Here is a 21,932-nt window from a genome sequence, read left to right as displayed (position 1 = left end):
TCATGACTAATAATAACATTAATCTACTCTGGAATCCATAAAGTTAGTTTCCGGGCCAAACATTTTATGTTATGATAAAGTGTATTGTATAATGGAAGATCTTGAGTACAGATGCCTTTTATTAAAATTGGTTTTTATAGTTAAAGGACCTTTTAGTGAGAGAGAAGGGTTGGCTTCCAAATTATCTATGCTGTGCTGACTTTATGGCCCCCCGAGGTCCTCTTCAAATGCAAATGTGGGTGTTCATTAAGCAGAAATGGTTTCCAAACTGTTATGCCCTGCCATGCTAATGCAGGTGGAAGTTTGAAAGCTTCCTGCCTTTAGTTTTTTTTTTCCATTACTTTTTGGGAGAAGAAGTACTGCCTGAGGATTATGTATGGCCAAGCTGACTGCTAGAGACTCTCTGTGATGATACATTTATTTATATTTCAAAGCAGGGACTTCCTTTACTGATGTAGAACATTCCATGACCAGTCACATTTCCAAACATTGGAGTAAAGGCATGTGTTTTACCACAAAGTGTCTCTTTCAGTAGATGTTTAGATAATGTGCTCTAATAGGTAAAACAACCAGCCAACCAAACACATGTAAAATCAACTATTTCTTCCCATTGCACACAGCAAATATTTACAGAATTACAGAAATTTCAACTTGAATTCCCTTTGCTTTTCATTGTTGTTTCACATACATACTATTAGGCAAACCATTTGCTCATTGCCTTAACACTTTTGAAAAGATTGCTCATGTGTGTATGTGTGCTATATGTGTGTACACATAAGTAACTGTGTGCAGGAGGTCATGCCATTGAAAGACTTTGAGTGCCTTTCTCTCTCACTCTCTACCTTCTTCCCTCAAGACAGGCAGGGTCTCTCACCAAATCTCGATCCCACTCTTGGCTAGGCTAGCTGGCCAGAAAGCCCCAGCAATCCGCTTGTCTCTGCCTCCACTTAAATGCTGGGGATGTAGGTGCTCCTGGCTGCTCCTGGCTATTGTTGATGTGGTTGATGGGAATCCAGATTCATGTCCTCATGGTTGTGCAGCGAGTGCTCTTACTGCGCCATTTCCCCAGTGTTTCTTCTTACCATATGTTACCATGTGTATAATTAAATGTAGTCTCCAATATTTGCTATTTTATAACTCAAGCAAAGTGAATTGAGCAGAAAGAATCAGGGCCATGCATGAAGAGATTAGTCCTCAGATTTACAGTTTAGCAAACGTAAGTTAACCATGTGTTTGGAGTGCTATGGATGATGAATCATCTGATGATGCATGGGTCCTTGATGTCCCAGAATGCATCACTCACTCACCAACACTACTCCTAACATGGTTTTGTCATAGTTAGGCATGCCAGGCTTTTCTGGCTTAGCAGTGTAGGGTGCTGTCATGAGCACTGATCTGCGTGTACCCCAGAAGGAAGTGTGGCTGTTGCTTTGGTGCTGGTGCAAAACATTTTTGCCTATGGTCTACACACATTCATGCTCAGAAATCTCATTTCCTGTTTAGAAGAAAAGGTATTATTGAAAGTCATGCTTCCTTCTAACTGTAGACCTAAGGTTGATAGAATCCGCTCTGTGAAAAATGTCTGAGCTGTGGAAATCGTAGGACTTGCAGGAATTGTCAGGGAGTGATATATAAGGTGGTCTGCTTAGAAAATGTGGCTTCTAATTTGACTTCTGGTAAGTGTACTTGTTGGGCACCTTTCTCCTGTGCCCTCCTGTGTTGTTTGAACCTTTATGGTATGCTCGTTTGTAAGATTACAAGCAAAATATGTGTAATACGAAGTATATTCTTTATGTGAGGAAATGAGGAAAGAGGGGAAAATGAGACTTTGAAAAAAAACTGAGATGAAATCAGAAATGAGTGAGGTAAACAAAACAAAAGAGGAGAATCCTGTTTCTTGGCCAGGATGCTGCAGTTAGCATTGTGGAATGTCCTAACGCTTGGCCCCTAGGCCTAGAAGGAAGAGTCTTTGCTGTTACTCTCTGGCTACATCCCAGAGTTGTGAGGCCTTCATTAACCTTCCCTCTTGGGAGCAACTGACTCCAGCAGCATCAACTACTAAAGCTCCACCTATTTCGTGATGGGGCCTGGCAGCAGTTCCTTGTGGCACTGGCTCTCCAGGTCACACTCACCAGTTCTTTTGGCTACAGGCAGATTCTCCCACATGCCTTACATAGTTTGCCTTTTAAGTTTACCCTTACATGATATCATTTCACCTTCTCACATTGTGTTTTCTATACAGAATATTCTCTGTTCCCATCTTCCAAGGCTCAGGCACATGCTACTTCCTCTAGTACACCACCCTTCCCAGCTCTGACTCTTACCTTACCTGCTTCTTTTATTACCAGGTCTGTTGTTCATCTTTTAGGATATGTAGCTCATTAGGCTTATTGTCTTTGCCTAACTGTAAGAGTCTTTGGGGGACGGGGGAAGCGTGCCTCATCACGTAATTAAATATCTATAGTTGGTGCTCAATACTTGCTTCTTTGATTGACTGAATGAATGGCTTGTATTTAGTAAGATTTGAGATTCTGTATAAATTGCCCAGGCTTGGCTTTCTTCCCGACTCAGAGTGAGCTATTCTTTTAGAGTCGCGTTTGATTTTAAAAACAGAATTAGAGGGCTGTAAAAACAGCCAGCAATGAGTTATTCCAGCAGTCTCACTGTTTCTTAAGAGTGGGAACGTTTCTTTTATGATGCTTTTCATTTACAGCACGGCCTTACAGCCAGCTCTTTTCTGAAACACAATCCCATTATTACAGCTGCCTTTTGCCTCAAACAACTTCCCATAACATTAGGGGAATAATATTGCTAGAACAGCTTCTGACAGAGAGGTTTCTACTTTGCAGTCGGGGGATACAGGATGTCAAATTGCTCATCATTTCTGGATCTGAAGGGAAGTAGTTTGAAGATTTTTATTTTACCTATGTGGTTCCAGTCAACCATGCCATGGAAAACATATTTCCTTATATAGGACAAGGAAATGGTTCAGATAATTCTCACACTTTGCTGAAAACCAAACATGAAATAGAATTGATTTTGCTTCCCTTTTTTTTTTTTTGGATGATCCAAAGAAAGAGTATGTGTAGGAAGAAATAAAAGGCTTATATTCCTTTTGAAAGTTTGTTGGTGAACTCAGAGAAAAATGTGCACATGAGCTCTTAAATATGTTGGGGTCTCAATACTGTGGGTCATAGAAAGAAATTTAGGAATGTTGGAGAAGCTGCAAAGATGAGAGATGTGGAAATATAAAAATGCAGAAAAAACTGGGTATCCAAGTAGGGAAAAAAGGCAAAGTGTTGGTGCCTTTTTAGTACCCCTGCTTCCTGCCTCTAGTGGCAGAGGCAGCTTGCCCTTTGGGTCCTTCAGTTAGAGTGATGTAGTCTCCGATTAGGCTCCTTGGGATAAGTTGCCCTTTGTCTGCAGGTCTAATACACCAAAACTGGGTTAACTGGCTATCATTAGAGGGTGAAATAAATATCCAGGAGCTCTTTGCTTACATGTATATGTGCATGTGTGTGTGTGTGTGTGTGTGTGTGTGTGTGTGTGTGTGTGTGTGTGTTGCGCATGTGTGATGCTGTACAGGATGGAAACAGAACAGAGATTTGGTGTTTAATCACACACTTGTTTGTGCTCTTCTCTGCTCATACTTTTGGATAATTGTGGATCTCTTCATGGTCTTCACAGGTCTCATTTCTGGGAAGGTATTCTAAGGGTTTAATGAGCCAGCAGTAAATGAAGCACCACTGGGCGGCTCCCAGAACACTGCTTCCTGCACTTCTCTATGCCCTTGGGAAGACATCTGCTATCCCTTGCCCTGATTCTTTTATGGGCCTGATCAAGGGAAGGAATGGAACCTTTATGCTTGGCTATCGGTGAGACTACTGTTGTCTTTTAGGACATACCACACTAACAGCCAATTCTTCTCCATTCATGTATGGTTATCTTAAGACAAAAACTCTACAGTGCAAATTGTCACTTGATCGCAGGCTTGACTGCTGGAAAGTAATTTTTTATAATAGTAGGACTGAATATTATTTATTTTTGCAAGAGAAAAGGTAAACAAAAACACATAGTTCCTTATAATTGGCTTTCAGTTTGCTGCATGTTATATTTGTTGCAATATTAAGAATGCTGGAGACATCTGAGGCTTGAAAAAAAAAACAGGCATGAAGAATGGAGGAATAAATGCTTAAATGAGCCTTTCTCTCCTTGTAAAAGAAGGACAGCAGCTCAGCCATGGCAGCAATTGCAGCAGTACTTAGCTTCAGTCCTCTAGTGTTTACTCTGAGAAAAGTCGGGAGCGCTTAGCCGCTCTGCATACAAGGTTAAAATGAGAAGCCCCAGGCTCCTGGACAGCCTCAGCCATTTCCTTTCCCAGTCATGAGGGGTGGCCAGGGCACTGCATTCTCGGGGTCCATAGTTTCTCCACTGTGTCCGATTTCCCCCCTGTCCTTTGGTTTTTGAGTTGAGAAAGTAAAGGCTTCATTCAAATAGAAAGAGCCACCTTAATAGATAGGAGCTGCTTTGTAAATGGCGGGTGATTTACCCCAATTTCCCTCTCATTTTCTGTACTCTTTCCATTAGGGGTGCCTCAAATCACCCCTGTGGACTCCTCTCTAAAGTTCCTGAGTCTCATGATAGCAATGTTCCATGAAGTCCATTCCCGGCCCAGGCCTGCTGGGCCTCTCAAAGGAGTGTGGTTCTAATGACTCTTTTCCTTCTCCTTCTCTGTAGACGGATTTTCTGTACTGCCAGTTCCCCCTGAAAATGACACAGAGACTTATTATTAATTATGAAAGCCTGACCTTAACTTGTTTGTTCATAACTAGCACTTATAACTTAAATTAACCCATATTTTTATTAAGCTACATTCTACCACATGGTGGCTTTGTGTCAGTTTCTATCAACTGCAAGAGGAAGCTTCTTTGATGACGGCTGAGAGAGGCACTGATTTGCATATAGCAGAATACCATTTTGAATCATTTTAATGCTATGTTTCTTTAGCAGACTAATAGTATTTGGTTTTCTTCTAGGCCTATGGCCTATCCAGTCTCAGGTTCTTGGTCATCTTAGCAGTTTGAGGTATGGGTTCCATCTCATGGAGTGGGTCTTAAATCCCATCAAAGAGTGGTTGGTCACTCCCACAATGCTTGTGCTGGTGTCGTGCCAGCATATCTTGCAGCCAGGTCACTGTTGTAGGATGCAGGGTTTGTAGCCGGGTTGAAAACTACCTTTCTCCTCTAGCAGTGTGCAGAGTACCTTCCAGTACTATGGACACTAGTCAGTAGGGGTAAAGGCTCTAGTTAGGTACCAGCTCAACTTTACCTATTCAGTGAGATACCTTAGTGTCCTCAGCAATAGGGCTCTACCATCAATTTGTGAAGAGCAACTAATAGTCTTAGCAATAGCCAGAGGTGTCTGGGGGTTTCTATGGTACCCCTTTGGTCCACAAATGAACTAGTTGAAACCCATTCCTAGCACCTAGAGGTTTCACTTGGGGACACTGTCTCCCCTGTTATTTGGTGACTCCATTTAGATTTCCTTCATATATGTAATATATATGCCATATATATTTTAATTCTTTGGTATGCATGCTAAAATATGTATACCACAGAGTTTGGGCACCTAGTAAGGGACTAGGGGAAGGCGAGAATCTCCCAAACAAGGGGAAATAGAATATATTGTTATGGAGAGACTGGAGTGGAGGGTTAAACAGGGAGGGGGATGGAAGAGAGGTGTAAAGAAAGAAATATGGGGAGGGACAGCAAATGCTGAGGGCCATTTGAGAGGCCACATGGAAAACTGTTACTAATGACTCTTGAATGGGACACAAAGAAGGCATGCTCCATTGCCTGATGACCTACAGGAATGAGAAGCCACATCTTAAAATCTTTAGGGACGTGCTTATCTTGAGTGAGAGCAAATGCTCTTATGTTTTACCATTGAATTCCCTTCCCCTTGGTTTGATGAAACTTAGCTCTATCTTGTGCTAAGAGGGTAAAAAAGAAGGAAATTCTTTAATCATGCTCATGGTCATAAATTCTACTCAGCTACCAAGCACAAAGTGTTAATTCATATACCATAGCATGCAATTATGTTTTAAAATTTGTGCATTTAAAAAATTGGAGCATAGTATCTTTAAAAATGAAGCAAAAGGAAAGATACCTCCTACAACATATATGCATGCTTCCAAGTACACAAAATAACTGATTTCATTTCATCTGGGAATAAACACTACAATATCCACAAGGACCAGTGTTAAGGGAAACATGAAGTTAGAGCAGTGAGTAAATACTCTAAGAGCTCACACCCTGTTAGATTTCTCTAGAGACTTAGCTGATGGGCATGGGAAACTTGGACCTCAGATCCTTATAGGAGTAGAATTCTGATCCTTACAACTGCATCAGTGTACTGAAAAATTATGGCTTGCAACTGTCCCCATGGCTTGTGGCATACTTTGGCATTGTAAGAATTCTTACATTGGCTTCCAGAGAAAGTTAGAGAGGAGGGGATGATTGAGGACACTATAGATGAGGCTTTTCTTGGCTTAGGTGAAAGCATGTCTCCTCAACAAAATTAATAAAGCATATTAAGTCTTGGAGGTAAACAAAACAAATATTTACTCAGATATATCACAGATAAACAATAGACCATCAGAGCAAATATAAGAAACAAATATCGAAAGCAAACTGTGACCAAAGACAGATTCCTTATGAAAGAGTGGTCACTAGACTGGCAGTCAGCTTTCCATTGACAACATAGGGCAGAAATGAGCTCCAAACCAGGAGAGGATTGTAGAGGCAAGGAAAGGAAAAGTGAAATTCAAAAGTCATGATGATATGAGAAGCTGGAAGCTGTTTTATAAAACAAGGGAGGGAAAAACAGAAATAATGACTGCAGGCTGGGCTGGAACCAGGAGAACTCAAGGTACTGGAAACAGCAATGAAGAAAACAGACCTGAGAGCCAGGAGTCAAAGCTCTAACTACCCAGGAGAACAGGAGATTAATTTATTAGATACTTTCTATGTTGAGAAATCGAATGTGGTAATATAGTGAAGTAAAAAGCATGACTTCTGAGTCAGAAGCAACCTGGGTAGAAAGAACACTATCAGGAAGGTAGGAGAAAGCTGAGTATGCCACAATGTGGTGGTTTGAATAAGAATGTCCCCCACAGGCTCATGTATTTAAATGCTTAATCACCCAGAGAGTGGCACTACTTGAAAAGGATTAGGAGGTGTGGCCTTGTTGGAGTAGAGATGGCCTTGTTATAGGAAGTGTGTCACTGGGAATGGGGTTTGAGGTTTCAAAAGCCCATGCCAGCCTCAGTGGCTCACTCTCCCTGTTGCCTGTGGATCTGGATGTAGAACTCGTAGCTACTCCTCCATCACCATGGCTGCCTGCATACCACCATGCTCCCCAATATGATGATATTATACTAAACCCCTGAACATAAGCAATCCCCCATTAAATGCTTTCCTTTGTAAGAGTTGTTTTGGTCATGGTATCTCTGCACAGCAATAGAACAGTGACTAACACACACACACACACACACACCTGTAATCTCTGTACTTGAAAGGTAGATCAGGAGTTAAAGGCCAGCTTCAGCTATGTGAAGAGTTTCAGAGCAGCCTGGGCTATATTGAACCAAATCATAATGAGCCAGTCTCTCTCTCTCTCTCTCTCTCTCTCTCTCTCTCTCTCTCTCTCTCTCTCTCTCTCTCTCTCTCCTTCTCTTTCTCTCTGTGTCTGTCTCTCTATCTCTTTGTCTCTGTCTCTGTCTCTCTCTCTCACACACACACAGAGAAAGAGAGAGTAGATGTAGGAGATGTTGGTAGTATTTACCTTTGCTGCTATAGTCAAAGCTGCATAAGGCTCCTAGCTCACAAATAAAAATGTTTATTGGTAAAGATACCTAGAAATTATATCTTACCATTTGTGGGATACCTTTTGTTTTATAGATATCATTGAGCTGATGTCTAAAGTGTTTGTGCAGGGAATACTGTCATAGCAGAGAATACAGAATGACTACTCTCACAAACCATTGACAACATCTTTTTGTCAGAATTAGCTGTGAAATTGGCATCACATCACTGTTTTGATTTGGATACCTTGACAGGGAGAAAGATCTAGTAGTTCTTTGTTTGGAAATACTCTTTTCTTTCATGTGCATTACCTCTTCCTGGCCTTTTCCGTTTCTCTGTTCTGTGTTCTCCTCATTTCTAATGTATGCGGAGGAGTTCCGATTCTCTGCATCAGTCTGTGTCTTGCCTCAATTTTCTGGCTCTACATTTTGAAATTTTAATTATTTTTTTCTTTTTTATGTATTCTTGGAGAATTTCATGCATGTTTTAATTATATTCCCCTGTAACTCCTTCTAGAATCTTCTCTACCTCCCTACCAGATTGACTGCCTTCATGTTCTTTCTCTGTCTTATGAAAACCTCAAACTCCAACAAACAAACAAACAAACAAACAAACAAACAAACAAACAAAACCAAAACCAAATATACTAGAAAATTGCTGTGGGATGTTCTGTATGTCCTGTGGGAGCCCATTCTCAGGTTCTTTGTGGCGTTACCCAGCAGGTCCGTATAGAGGATGATTAGGACCATGGGCCTGAGTGCAGGTGTTTGAGATGGTCTGCACTTGGCTGTGCTGGGGGATGGTCTGTATGTCAAGTTGCTCTGATTGGTTAATAAATAAAATCTGATCGGCCGTGGCTAGGCAGGAAAGATAGGTGGGACTAACAGAGAGGAGATATAAAAGGACAGAAAGGCAGAAGGAGACGCTGCAGCCGCCGCAATGACCAAAGAGGCTGCAGCCGCACCCATGACCAGAGACGCTGCAGCCGCCGCCATGACCAGCAGCATGTGAAGACGCCAGTAAGCCACCAGCCACATGGCAAGGTATAGATGTATGGAAATGGATCAATTTAAGATAAAAGCACAGTTAGCAAGATAAGGACAGTTAGCAGGAAGCCTGCCACGGCCATGCGGTTTGAAAGCAATATAAGTGTCTGTGTTTATTTGGTTGGGTCTGAGCGGCTGTGGGACTGGCGGGTGACAGAGGTTTGTCCTGACTGTGGGCAAGGCGGAAAAATCAAGCTACAAATGGCGCCCGAATGTGGGGCTAAAGAAAAGAAGGGCTAAAGAAAAAAAGGGAAGAAAAAAAAAGGGACTAAAGAAAAAGGACAAATGAACAGGGATAAAGGCCGGTGTTATGAAATAAATAAATAAATACTAAAGACAAAGTCCCTTAACCAAGAGGCGCTCCAATAAAGTGTGATCTGAGAAGAATCCTCGCGTGGTGGTAAAGAGGATTCAGAACTCAACACACGGAGCGGTGACGTCGGTAAGTTCTCCAGGAACGGTGACGTCGGTAAACGCCCCACAGTTCCTAATTCTCTCTCTCAAATGAGCGGCAGCCGCCGGTTTGAGTTACTGGCGGGTTCCTGGGGCTTGGAAGAGAGAGGAAAAGGAACATAGACAGTTATATAAAGAAATAGAAAGTTTAAAAAAATAAAGTCATTAAAGAGAAAGTAAAAGTAATATAAAAAATAAGCCATGTAAAGATGGATATCACACAGAGAGTTTGGATTATATTGTCTTTGGGATTTTTAACTGCAGAAAAACATTTGATTGTAAAAGATGTTGAGTTAAACCAATATGTATATATTAAAGATATCTTGACTTTAAAATTTGGATATAAGGATGTGTTACTTTGGAAAGGAGACTCTGCTTTTGTCTCTACAGAAATCCAGAGCCTATGGATTTGTTCCAGATTAAGATACATCAGGTTTGACCAGCCAAGACCACCTGAAAGGTCTCCGATGACACCATGGCCCAGATAATCCAGCATCCAGAGTCGTTTCGGGGCAACTGGCTCAGACGATACAGTCTCACGGACTACTCCATGATCCTAAAATTTTCTTTGCATCCCCATAAGATACAGCGCCCCCCTCCAGCAGGAAGTAGTTAAGAGAAGCTACGCCCAAATTCCCAAATATACCAAGCTGACTTTGGAGATGTGTAAAAGTTAAAACCTTCCTTTTAAAAAAAAAAAAGAAAGGGGAAGTGCTGTGGGATGTTCTGTATGTCCTGTGGGAGCCCATTCTCAGGTTCTTTGTGGCGTTACCCAGCAGGTCCGTATAGAGGATGATTAGGACCATGGGCCTGAGTGCAGGTGTTTGAGATGGTCTGCACTTGGCTGTGCTGGGGGATGGTCTGTATGTCAAGTTGCTCTGATTGGTTAATAAATAAAATCTGATCGGCCGTGGCTAGGCAGGAAAGATAGGTGGGACTAACAGAGAGGAGATATAAAAGGACAGAAAGGCAGAAGGAGACGCTGCAGCCGCCGCAATGACCAAAGAGGCTGCAGCCGCACCCATGACCAGAGACGCTGCAGCCGCCGCCATGACCAGCAGCATGTGAAGACGCCAGTAAGCCACCAGCCACATGGCAAGGTATAGATGTATGGAAATGGATCAATTTAAGATAAAAGCACAGTTAGCAAGATAAGGACAGTTAGCAGGAAGCCTGCCACGGCCATGCGGTTTGAAAGCAATATAAGTGTCTGTGTTTATTTGGTTGGGTCTGAGCGGCTGTGGGACTGGCGGGTGACAGAGGTTTGTCCTGACTGTGGGCAAGGCGGAAAAATCAAGCTACAAATGGCGCCCGAATGTGGGGCTAAAGAAAAGAAGGGCTAAAGAAAAAAAGGGAAGAAAAAAAAAGGGACTAAAGAAAAAGGACAAATGAACAGGGATAAAGGCCGGTGTTATGAAATAAATAAATAAATACTAAAGACAAAGTCCCTTAACCAAGAGGCGCTCCAATAAAGTGTGATCTGAGAAGAATCCTCGCGTGGTGGTAAAGAGGATTCAGAACTCAACACACGGAGCGGTGACGTCGATAAGTTCTCCAGGAACGGTGACGTCGGTAAATGCCCCACAGTTCCTAATTCTCTCTCTCAAATGAGCGGCAGCCGCCGGTTTGAGTTACTGGCGGGTTCCTGGGGCTTGGAAGAGAGAGGAAAAGGAACATAGACAGTTATATAAAGAAATAGAAAGTTTAAAAAAATAAAGTCATTAAAGAGAAAGTAAAAGTAATATAAAAAATAAGCCATGTAAAGATGGATATCACACAGAGAGTTTGGATTATATTGTCTTTGGGATTTTTAACTGCAGAAAAACATTTGATCGTAAAAGATGTTGAGTTAAACCAATATGTATATATTAAAGATATCTTGACTTTAAAATTTGGATATAAGGATGTGTTACTTTGGAAAGGAGACTCTGCTTTTGTCTCTACAGAAATCCAGAGCCTATGGATTTGTTCCAGATTAAGATACATCAGGTTTGACCAGCCAAGACCACCTGAAAGGTCTCCGATGACACCATGGCCCAGATAATCCAGCATCCAGAGTCGTTTCGGGGCAACTGGCTCAGACGATACAGTCTCACGGACTACTCCATGATCCTAAAATTTTCTTTGCATCCCCATAAGATACAGCGCCCCCCTCCAGCAGGAAGTAGTTAAGAGAAGCTACGCCCAAATTCCCAAATATACCAAGCTGACTTTGGAGATGTGTAAAAGTTAAAACCTTCCTTTTAAAAAAAAAAAAGAAAGGGGAAGTGCTGTGGGATGTTCTGTATGTCCTGTGGGAGCCCATTCTCAGGTTCTTTGTGGCGTTACCCAGCAGGTCCGTATAGAGGATGATTAGGACCATGGGCCTGAGTGCAGGTGTTTGAGATGGTCTGCACTTGGCTGTGCTGGGGGATGGTCTGTATGTCAAGTTGCTCTGATTGGTTAATAAATAAAATCTGATCGGCCGTGGCTAGGCAGGAAAGATAGGTGGGACTAACAGAGAGGAGATATAAAAGGACAGAAAGGCAGAAGGAGACGCTGCAGCCGCCGCAATGACCAAAGAGGCTGCAGCCGCACCCATGACCAGAGACGCTGCAGCCGCCGCCATGACCAGCAGCATGTGAAGACGCCAGTAAGCCACCAGCCACATGGCAAGGTATAGATGTATGGAAATGGATCAATTTAAGATAAAAGCACAGTTAGCAAGATAAGGACAGTTAGCAGGAAGCCTGCCACGGCCATGCGGTTTGAAAGCAATATAAGTGTCTGTGTTTATTTGGTTGGGTCTGAGCGGCTGTGGGACTGGCGGGTGACAGAGGTTTGTCCTGACTGTGGGCAAGGCGGAAAACTCTAGCAACAGAAAATGGTTTATGTTGTCCAGCTATTGTGCGTGGGGCCTTCCCTGGCCTGTGGTTGCTGTACTCAATGTCACTCCATTGAAGAAAACATTCTCCTCTCTCAACAGCTATCAATTAGGAATAGCTTCATGGCTAGGGATGGAACTTCACACCCATTTGCCCTCTTCAGATCTGGGATTTTTCTTCTAGCTTGAGCTGGTACAGTTCTTGTTATAGTCACTGTGTGAGTTTGTATTTGCACCTGCCCTCCTGTGTCTGGAAGATGCTGTTTCCTTGGAGTCCTCCATCACCTCTGGCTCTCACAGTCTTTCCATTCCATCTTCCACATACGTCTCTGAGCCTTGAGGGGAGAGGTAGCCTTGAACAAGCCATGTCTTAGCCCTTTGTAGTTTATAGTCCACAAGGCTAACTGTAGTGTGTCCTGAGAATGCAGCATCCTGACGGGGAGTGATGAACACGGTAGGCTGGGCTTGGTCCCAGCCCTCTTCTAGACACAAATACCCTTGAGGGTTTTATAGCCAGCAAGATACCTCGGTCTGGGTAGATGCCTTTCCAGCTCAGCTGTGCTTCAAGTGGCGGGTGAACAGTGCAGATTCCCCACCTCCACAGCTTTCCTGGATCTCAAAGGATCTTCTCACAGGGGGCCCCGACTTCTTGCTGGTCCTTGCTGCCAATTTGCTAGCAAGAAACCCACTTTATGTAACTTGGGGCAGCAGTGAGTCTGTGTGTTCATTGGCCTGTCTGGGTTCTGATTCACTAAGATAGATGTAGCTAAGCTGAAAACCAGTCTATAACCAGCTCCAAGGAACCAAGTTTCTGTAGAGACCTATTTCATGGATCTATTATTACCTTTCTTTTTTTTCTGTTTGGATAGAACATCAAATTTTGATTTGGAAAAGAAATTCTATTCTTTCTTTGAATTAACTTTGCTACCGTTGTTATATTTTTCTGCCATGTAAATTTTAACAATGAGTTTTCCTAATTCCATTTCAAAATCCCACTGCAGTGTTTTGAATTTCTATATAACATTTTTTTTGTGTGTGTGGAAAATTCGTGTCTTTATAGAGACTTTTCTCATTCATTAACACAACACATCTCTTCACCTATTCAGTTTTTTATTTATGTCCCTCAAAAACCCATTTAATAACCTTATCAAATATTTTTTATACATTTAATTGGGTATGTATAGAATAACACACAGTTGTGAAAGACTCAGAGTAATCAATTTTTTCTGCAAATAGTATGCTTTTGTTTTTCTAATTGATTATTGATGATGTAGGGCAAGGCAGCTTCAGGGGTCAGTGAATGGTTCAGGAGTTCAGTGAAGCAGCTTAGAAGGGGGTCCTTTGCTAATGCTTCATTGCGGGCTTGACTATCTTGAAATGCTCCCTCATTTTATCTTTGCAGTTGCACTTTGCAAATGAACTGTGAAGAGAAATGGGAGGAGGCACTCGGGACTGAGGCAGCTCACAGGGCCCCCACTGCACGGTTTTGCCTCCTCAGGGAAGCTTCTTGTGTAACCTCACCCTTGCTGTCATTATTGCTGCCCTTCAGCCACTATAGTGCTTAGATTTGGGGGGGTCATCATGAACCCTTTAAGTTTGGAATTGCTGGTCAGGACTTAGGTACATCTAAGAATCTGCACTTTTCACACCAGCATTTTTATATATTTTTAATAATAATACTATATTATTTATGATATATAATATAGCATATAATATTTATACCAATATATGCCATATATTATTACATATAATAGCTATAATATATTAATCAATGTATATGTTCTGGTGGAAGATCCACCTCAGCCCCTGGCACCCTGGCATCCTATACCAAAGAGTGTGGAATGTTCTGGTGGAAGATCCACCTCAACTCCCCTCCCCCATCTCTTTCCCCAAACCCACCCCTTCAAAGCCCACCAAACACAGCTCCTCCCCTGGAGAGGCTCAAGACCACTCCCACAGTGTATTTAAGCTGCATCTCAGAAAACAGACACATGGTTTTCAGGCTCTCTCATCCCCATTTCCTCTCTGTGGGGCCGGAGAACACTCTCTGTGGGGCTTGGGAATGCTCTACCCATTAAACTGGAGCTTTTCCTAATTTGGTCTGATTTGGATTGCTGCGTTGGCAGAGAGCCTATCAGGGTGCAAAAAACTTATCAATATAATATATATTTTCTGATATATCATATGAGACAAAGTGTGAAATCAGAGCAGGTCAAAATATCAGAAGAGGGCCATAAAAACACTATCAGAGGAAAGCAAAAACTTTTTGTCCTGATCATGGTATATTTTCTATTCAAATTATATACCCTGTACTCTTTTATCGTTAGAGACTATTAGGACTTGTGTATATTGGTCTTTCCATGGGGCTGTCTCTTCGCAATCACAATTCTGTGTTTCAGTGGATATGTTCAATTTCTATACATATTTTAGGATGATATTTTGTTAGCCATCTGAAAGCACCTCCTGGAGCCAAATGCCTTTGCAGTGATTTGTTCATCTAAACACATCAAAGCATGATAAAATTTAGACATTTTATAAAACGCTGCTAGTTCAGAGATGTGTCTAGCTCAGACGGAGGGATCAAAGAAACTTGTTCAAAAGCAGCAATGCAGGACTGTTGCTGTTCTTGGTTCATGTAGGACTCACATGCTTTTTGACATCTGAGGACAAAAGTGAAATCAGTGCTAAGAAGCTCCACTTCTCCATGGAGCACATCCATCAGGCATTTCCTGCAGTCTTCCCTCTCTCTGAAGTACCCCCATGATGGAATGGAGGATTAATGAACTGGTGATGAGGACAGATTCGTATGTTCTTGCATAGTGGTACTATAAAGAACAATGCATGTTGTTACTATTTAGTGTTAGAAAATTAAGTTTTGAAGTGTATCTAATACATAGATAGTTCTCTGCTTCTTAAAGGAGGGTTCAGAGAAAACCCATTTTATTGAGCTAAGCACTTTTGCTTGTATTCTCCATACTTGTTTTATATTCCAAAGTACTGTATCAAAATATAGCTTTTATCACCCCAGACGTCTGTGGGGAGAGGTGTAGGTGAATCTATAGCACAATTCACAGCCAGAAATTGAGAACAGTGCATGTGACCTCATTCTTGACCTCATCTCAAAGCCCATTACAGACATTTCTTGAGACTGTTCATTCTAGAAATAAAAGGGATCAGGGTGACTTTTGATTCCAGAGAACAAGAATATGTCTTAGTTCCCCCTTCTCTCCTCTCCACTGACCTCCTCTGCCTTCCCTCACCTTCCCTCACTCAGGATCGAAGAGACCCTTCCCCCCTTTATTACTAAACCCTCCTTCTACATAGTAATTGCCACAACTTGGATGCATTAGTAGCATTGACGATTCTACGCAGTTACATTCTGGAGACTTAGACAATTTTTTTTTTTTTTTTGCTTCAATCTAAAAAAACACAAATTCATTGTCTGGTATCTGAAATTCCACAATGAAACCCTTTGTTGTGAAAATTTTAAATAAGGAAGCACTAAGACAAAGATAAGACAGGTCACAGGTGCTTAAGAAGGAAGAAGGCCCTTATTTCACAGTGCTGCCTAGGTCTCAAGATGAGTGGACATTTCTCTAGTCTCCGCCTTCTTTTTAAAGTTAGTTTCAAAGTGATTCTGAGAAGAACATTGAAGGCAGAGAACATTGGGGGATTCATGGTATCTGTCTACAGAGTATAAAGAGCTACTTGGTGCCCTCACAACAGTTCCCTCCTACATGACTATGAATACTCACCATTGTATGTGTCTAGAATCACACTGGAGATATGCACTGCTCTGTGTAACTTCTGTAATTCATTAGGCAACTTCAACCTTGCACAGAACACATGGCAATTAGAGTGCACAGAGCACAACAGTGTGGATACTTTCCTGTTCTTTGAAAGAACGATGAGGAAAGATTTAGACATCATTACGAAATGTAACCCATTCAACAAGAGACTTCATGTTTATGGTCTGATATATACTAGAACTCTATCTTAAACCTAGAGCCCTGATTAACTTTAAAGAATGTGTAAGGTACAATCTTCTAGAAATACTAAGCACATCTATGGCCCAAGTATAAATTAGATCAGGGCATTAATGATTTGATTCAGTTCTTTAAGTGATAGCTCATTTTCTTAGTCTTACAATGTCTATCAAATTTGTCTTCCTTGTGTGCTAAGAAAATTAAATTGGGATGCAGCACACAAGAGAGAACTAGTTGTGTAAATACTTCCATATATACTTATAATAATGAACATTTTTAATTTCATTTTTATTAAATAATAATTTAATTATTTTCTCTCATCTCTCCAACTCCTCTCATGTCCTTTACTTCTTTTCAAATTTCTGACTATTCTATGATTACATAGGATTCTTTGAGTTGCTAACATACAGATCTGTTTAAATATTTGAAGAACATCATTTAGAAAATACTTCCAATTTAAAAGAAGAAAATCCTTATTTTTCATGTAAGAAATATTGACTAGGGATAAACAGGCTTATTTTTGGTTCTTACTGTGCCTTGTTTTGCCCAGTAGGAAGGTAAGTTAAAATTAGACCAGTCTCCTCTATAAACCTATAATTCCAATTGACTTAACAGTTTGTCAAGATGCAGTAGCCTTTTCAATATTTCCAACTCTGATGGACCAGGTTGCAATTTACATTACTAGCTAGCATCTATCCTAGAATCTTGGCCACAGATATCTCAGGGAAGGAATAATGAGAAAATAATATAGGCTCTACATGGGTCAGTACCTTTAAATGTACTTCTTGGTCAATAAATTTCATGAGCTCCATCTGACTTACTGGGCAAAAGAAAACAATGGCTGTGGACTAGAGAACTGAAGAAAGAAAAAAAAAACCCTAAACAAATTTGGGGGTAAATGGTCTAGGAAGTATCCCAGCAGCCACACTTAGTCATACGCTATTCTCCGGCAGAAATGTAAAGCTCTCAGTGCATTTGTGAGGCAAAGAACATAAGCGGCCTAAAATGGAGACAATGAATGATCGGAACATTGTAAAAGAAATCACAGGCATAAAAATAAATTAGAGGAGTCAGACAGAGAGGTGACATTCTAAAGTGGGAGATTCTCAGACAGGGCAAATGAAACACACTAAAAACAGCCTAGGACTTGTAACTGAAAAGAACAAATGCCTCGGAATATATTTGTTTCAATTAATCAGTAACCTAGAATTAACTTGCTAATTATTGTGTCGTGGGCACATCACAAGGCTGGACCTCTTGGATTCAGAATGATCTTAATTCCTGTGGGTCAGAACAGTGGTCTCAACTTTTCCATCACGATCTATAACACAATAAAGACAAGAGGTACTGGACTATTTCATTGATGATCGTGGATTTACAAGAGATTAAATTTGGCTTGTCTTAATTATGTTAACAGGAAAGATAAAATATAATTTAAAAGTGGTATCTTTAAAGCATGGTGACTTCTCTGTATTCATATTGAAAACCAGCTGAATGGTAAATGGAGACGTTATTGTTTTTCTAGTCTCACATCTGGGAAAGTGTTAGCAGATAGTTACTATGGAAGTGATAAAATTAAGAAAGATAATGAGAAGGAAATCAGTACTAAAAATAATTTTTTTCACCAGGTCAGAGTATATAATATATCACAGCACACACACACACACACACACACACACACACACACACACACACACACACCATCATCATCATCATCATCATCATCATCATCATGTCTTTCATATAAAATTCTAAAAGAAAAAAGTCAACATCAAGATTTTTTTCTCTGCATAAGCCCCAGGTTCCAAACAGCCAGCTCATGCACTAAGGACAGGTCCTGGTCCCACTGCCTGGGTTTGCTCAGCCTGGGAGGAGGGGACTGGACCTGCCTGGACTGGATCTACCAGGTTGAGCTGAATCCCCAGGGGAGTCTTTGCCCTGGAGGAGATGGGAATGGGGGGTATGCTGGGAGGAAGGTGGGGGGGGGTGGGGGGAGGAGGACAGGGGAATCCATGGCTGATATGTAAAATTAAATTAAATTACAAAATAAAAAAGAATTTTTTCTCTTCAAAGCTTTTTTTTTTAAAAAAAAATTCAATATTAGATTGCATTCAATTTAAAGAAATCATTACACAAAGAAATGTTTTTTATAAGCCAGTAGTTGAGATCTATGTACCAAATAACATAGCACCTACATTAGTAAAACACAGTTGAGAAAAAGCTGAAAGAGTAATGTACAGAATGTATAGAAGGAGATATTTGTTCTTTCCATAATTAGTCAACTTGATAGGAAGTATCAACATAGGAGACCTTGATTTCAAAATAAGCAGGATGAGTCTAATTAGCAGATAGTAGATACTAAACTCTCAAAAGAAAGAAAAGGTCTTTTTTTTAATTGTTCAAGGAATATCAACAAAAATTAAAGACACCAGTGACATGACAATCTTAAAGATGTCTTAGCTCACATAACTGCTCCTGGCTTGACAGAGAAAGAGTCCCATAAAAACTCTTACTTACCCGACTGGACTATATTACAGCAAATGTCATCTAAATGTATAGCTTAGCTCACAGGGAAGCTAAGAAAAATCTGTCAAATTTGGAAAACTTGAAAAGCTAAAATTATGCAGCTCTGTGAACATAAGCACAGAGGATGGTGGGATGCTAGGGCCTAAGAGCAGAACTGTAGAGATGAGTCTCCATTTCCACCCAAGGCAGAAGGGTTTGCTAATCTACTTGGAACACATTCCTACGGTCAGGACACATGACAGTCTAGAAGTCTCTGAAAGAATGGACAACAAAATGCCCGTATGTGGAGGGAACTGACAGAAAACAATTAAGTTAAAGTTGTAAGAGAAAGATAACCCAAACAAGTCTATACTATGACTGCTAAAAACACAGTGCTCTTTTAAAAATGCCTCAAAAAAAAAATAAAAAAAATAAGAGGTCATGTATAAACTATAAGACATAAAATCAACAAAATTTGAACTGAATATTGATGGCATTGATGTATTTTATAACTTATGGGGATCGCTTGAGCTTCAAGAAATACTTTATAGGTTTATATACTTTAACTATTTAATAGAAAATATTGAAAAGTTAATGAACTACGTTTCTTATGTTAGAAGTAAGGTTATTTCCAAGTAATCATAAGATAAACTGAATGGAAAAAATGGAAAGACTTTTTAAAATAAGATGGGAAATGAAGGTACAATATAGTGAAACGGGGGACACTGGTCTTTTGAAAAGACATAGCTTCCAGTGAGACACATCCTCCAGTGGGACACAAGCACTAGGTCACATCCTCCAGTGGGACACAGCCTCCAGTGGGACATATCACAACTTTGAAAGAAGAGAAGGTTGAACCAGAGGAGAAGACAGATAAGATATATTATGATGTTAAGCACAATTTAAAGTTGTTAGTATGTGGGGAAACTCCTGGAAAAATACAAAGCATGAATTAAAACGCAACAGAGATGAAAACCAAACATTTAAAGAATCTCTATTATTACTGAATAACAATTAGAATTTTACCACCTTCCATAAAGAATACAATAGGCTCTGGTACCACTGCCTAGATGCCTCCCAAACAGATCAAGCCAATCAACTGTCTCACCTATTCAGAGGGCCTGATCCAGTTGGGGGCCCCTCAGCCTTTGGTTCATAGTTCATGTTTTTCCATTTGTTTGGCTATTTGTCCCTGTGCTTTATCCAACCTTGGTTTCAACAATTCTCGCAGGTCCTGGGCTCGCTGTATGAGATAGCTGTTTGTAACCTGGGACTTATACAGGGACGCTTGGCTCAATCTGGGAGGAGGGGACTGGACCTGCCTGGACTGAGTCTATCAGGTTGATCTCAGTCCTCGGGGGGGGGGGGGGGGCTTGATCTGGAGGTTGTGGGAAAGGGGGGGTGGGCTGGGGGGAAGGGGAGGGGGGCAGGAAGGGGGAGAACAAGGAAATCTGTGGCTGTTATGTAGAACTGAATAGTATTCTAAAAAAAAAAAAAGAATACAATAGGCCAACGAGGTTCTACAGGAGAATGCCACCAGGGGTCCTGGGGAATAAATACCCTGTGCTTCCATTAAGAGGTCTGAAGTCTGTACTTGGGCAAAAGCTCAAAGCCAGGAAGCCTGAGACGGTAACACCTTCTTCACTAATGCAATAAAAGCAATCTTCTCTGACTACTGGCCAGAAATGAATGCTGAGTGTCTCACCGTGTTGGGAGCACAGTGTCTAACATTCGCTGAAGACTGATGGGTAGGTCAGACACAAACAGTGAAAAACGCCAGCAGTGGTCCAAGCACTAGGCTCAACCAATGAGAATTCAAAGTATTTCGAAGACGACAAAAGAGAATTTCCTTATCTGTTACTGGTCGTGATTGGTTTCCTGTTTGTAATTCTTCTGTCTCATGCTTAGTTTTTATGACTCTGGCTGAGATCTGCAGGTCAAAGTTGAACGGCTGAATCCTGAGAAGAGAAATGGGTTTTTATGATCTTTAGAGAAAATGATCTGAATATTTAGTAAGTATATTTTCTGTTGAAGACTTGAAGAGTTGTTATCAGATTGTCTTTCTAATTCTGATTTAGAAAGCATTTGTAATGTGAAGGTATATTGAATTGAAACAATTTTTTTTTTTTTTTTTTTTTTTTTTTTGGTTTTTTTGAGACAGAGTTTCTCTGTGTAGCTTTGTGCCTTTCCTGGAACTCACTTGGTAGCCCAGGCTGGCCTCGAACTCACAGAGATCCGCCTGGCTCTGCCTCCCGAGTGCTGGGATTAAAGGTGTGCGCCACCACCACCCGGCTAAAACAAATTTTTATTTATTTATTTTTTTCAAAAGAGGGAAAAATGATTTTTTTCCAACTTTTCCCCCCAATGGTAAGTACATTCAATGGTAAGTGGTGTCGACATTCATATATTTAGTCATCACAAAATGAAAATTCCATTTGTTAATTTAGACTTACATTTTTTATTTTTAAGTTAACATACAAAATAATAGGTTTCACTATGGTATTTTCAGACATGTGAAGCTTTCATTGTTCAACATTAACTTTATCTTTTATGGATCATATTTTTGGTATCTCATATACCTCTTTTCCAACTCAAGGCCATGACGTTTTTTTCTTCAGCATTTTCTTCTAAGCATTCATAGTTTTTCACTTGATATTTAGCTCCATGATCTGTTTGGAGCTGGTTTTTGTATAAAAAACTCTGGGTTGAAGTTTCTCTTCTGGATGTGAATACCTAACCATTCTGGCAGTGCTGTGATAGGCCTGGTCCACCTTCTAGCCAAGCAGGGCCATGGGGTAGGCCTGGTCCACCTTCTATCCCAGCAGGCCCTTGGGAGGCCTGGTTCACCTTCTATCCCAGCAGGGCTTTGGGAAGGCTGGTCCACCTTCTATTCCCACAGTGTGGTGGGAGGGCTGTCACCTCACAGCAAAGTTTAGAGATCTCTTTTATGATGATATTTTATTTGTACTGAAATGTGATTTTAATTTTATGTTAATAAATAAAGTTGCCCTGGGGTCAGAGCTATTAGAGCCATAGCAAGAGTGTGATGGTTAGAAGAGCTAGGTAGATTTCTGTGTGTTCAGGGATACAGCCAGTATTGGAGACATACGCCTTTAAGACCTGGAGGGCGGTACTTACAGGCAGTGATGAGGCAGTCATGTGGTTGGGTTTACAACCAATGAGAAGGCAGAATAGAAAGACTATTTAAACACAG

At 40.9% G+C, this 21,932-nt stretch overlaps 1 long non-coding RNA gene across 1 annotated transcript; it reads right to left on the bottom strand.

Annotated features, from left to right (window-relative positions):
- Positions 1-4,035: 4,035 nt before the first annotated feature.
- Positions 4,036-20,014, bottom strand: LOC121827561 (uncharacterized). The gene is made up of 4 exons (XR_013048848.1): positions 19,827-20,014; positions 15,983-16,059; positions 14,874-15,052; positions 4,036-4,764 (listed from the first exon to the last, which is right to left on the bottom strand). It is a non-coding gene; the product is annotated as an uncharacterized LOC121827561 (long non-coding RNA).
- Positions 20,015-21,932: the final 1,918 nt, after the last annotated feature.

Source organism: Peromyscus maniculatus, chromosome 2 (assembly GCF_049852395.1).
Source record: "Peromyscus maniculatus bairdii isolate BWxNUB_F1_BW_parent chromosome 2, HU_Pman_BW_mat_3.1, whole genome shotgun sequence".
NCBI lineage: Eukaryota > Metazoa > Chordata > Mammalia > Rodentia > Cricetidae > Peromyscus > Peromyscus maniculatus.
Note: the sequence above shows the minus strand (reverse complement) of the source record. Positions and strands in the feature narration are given on the sequence as shown.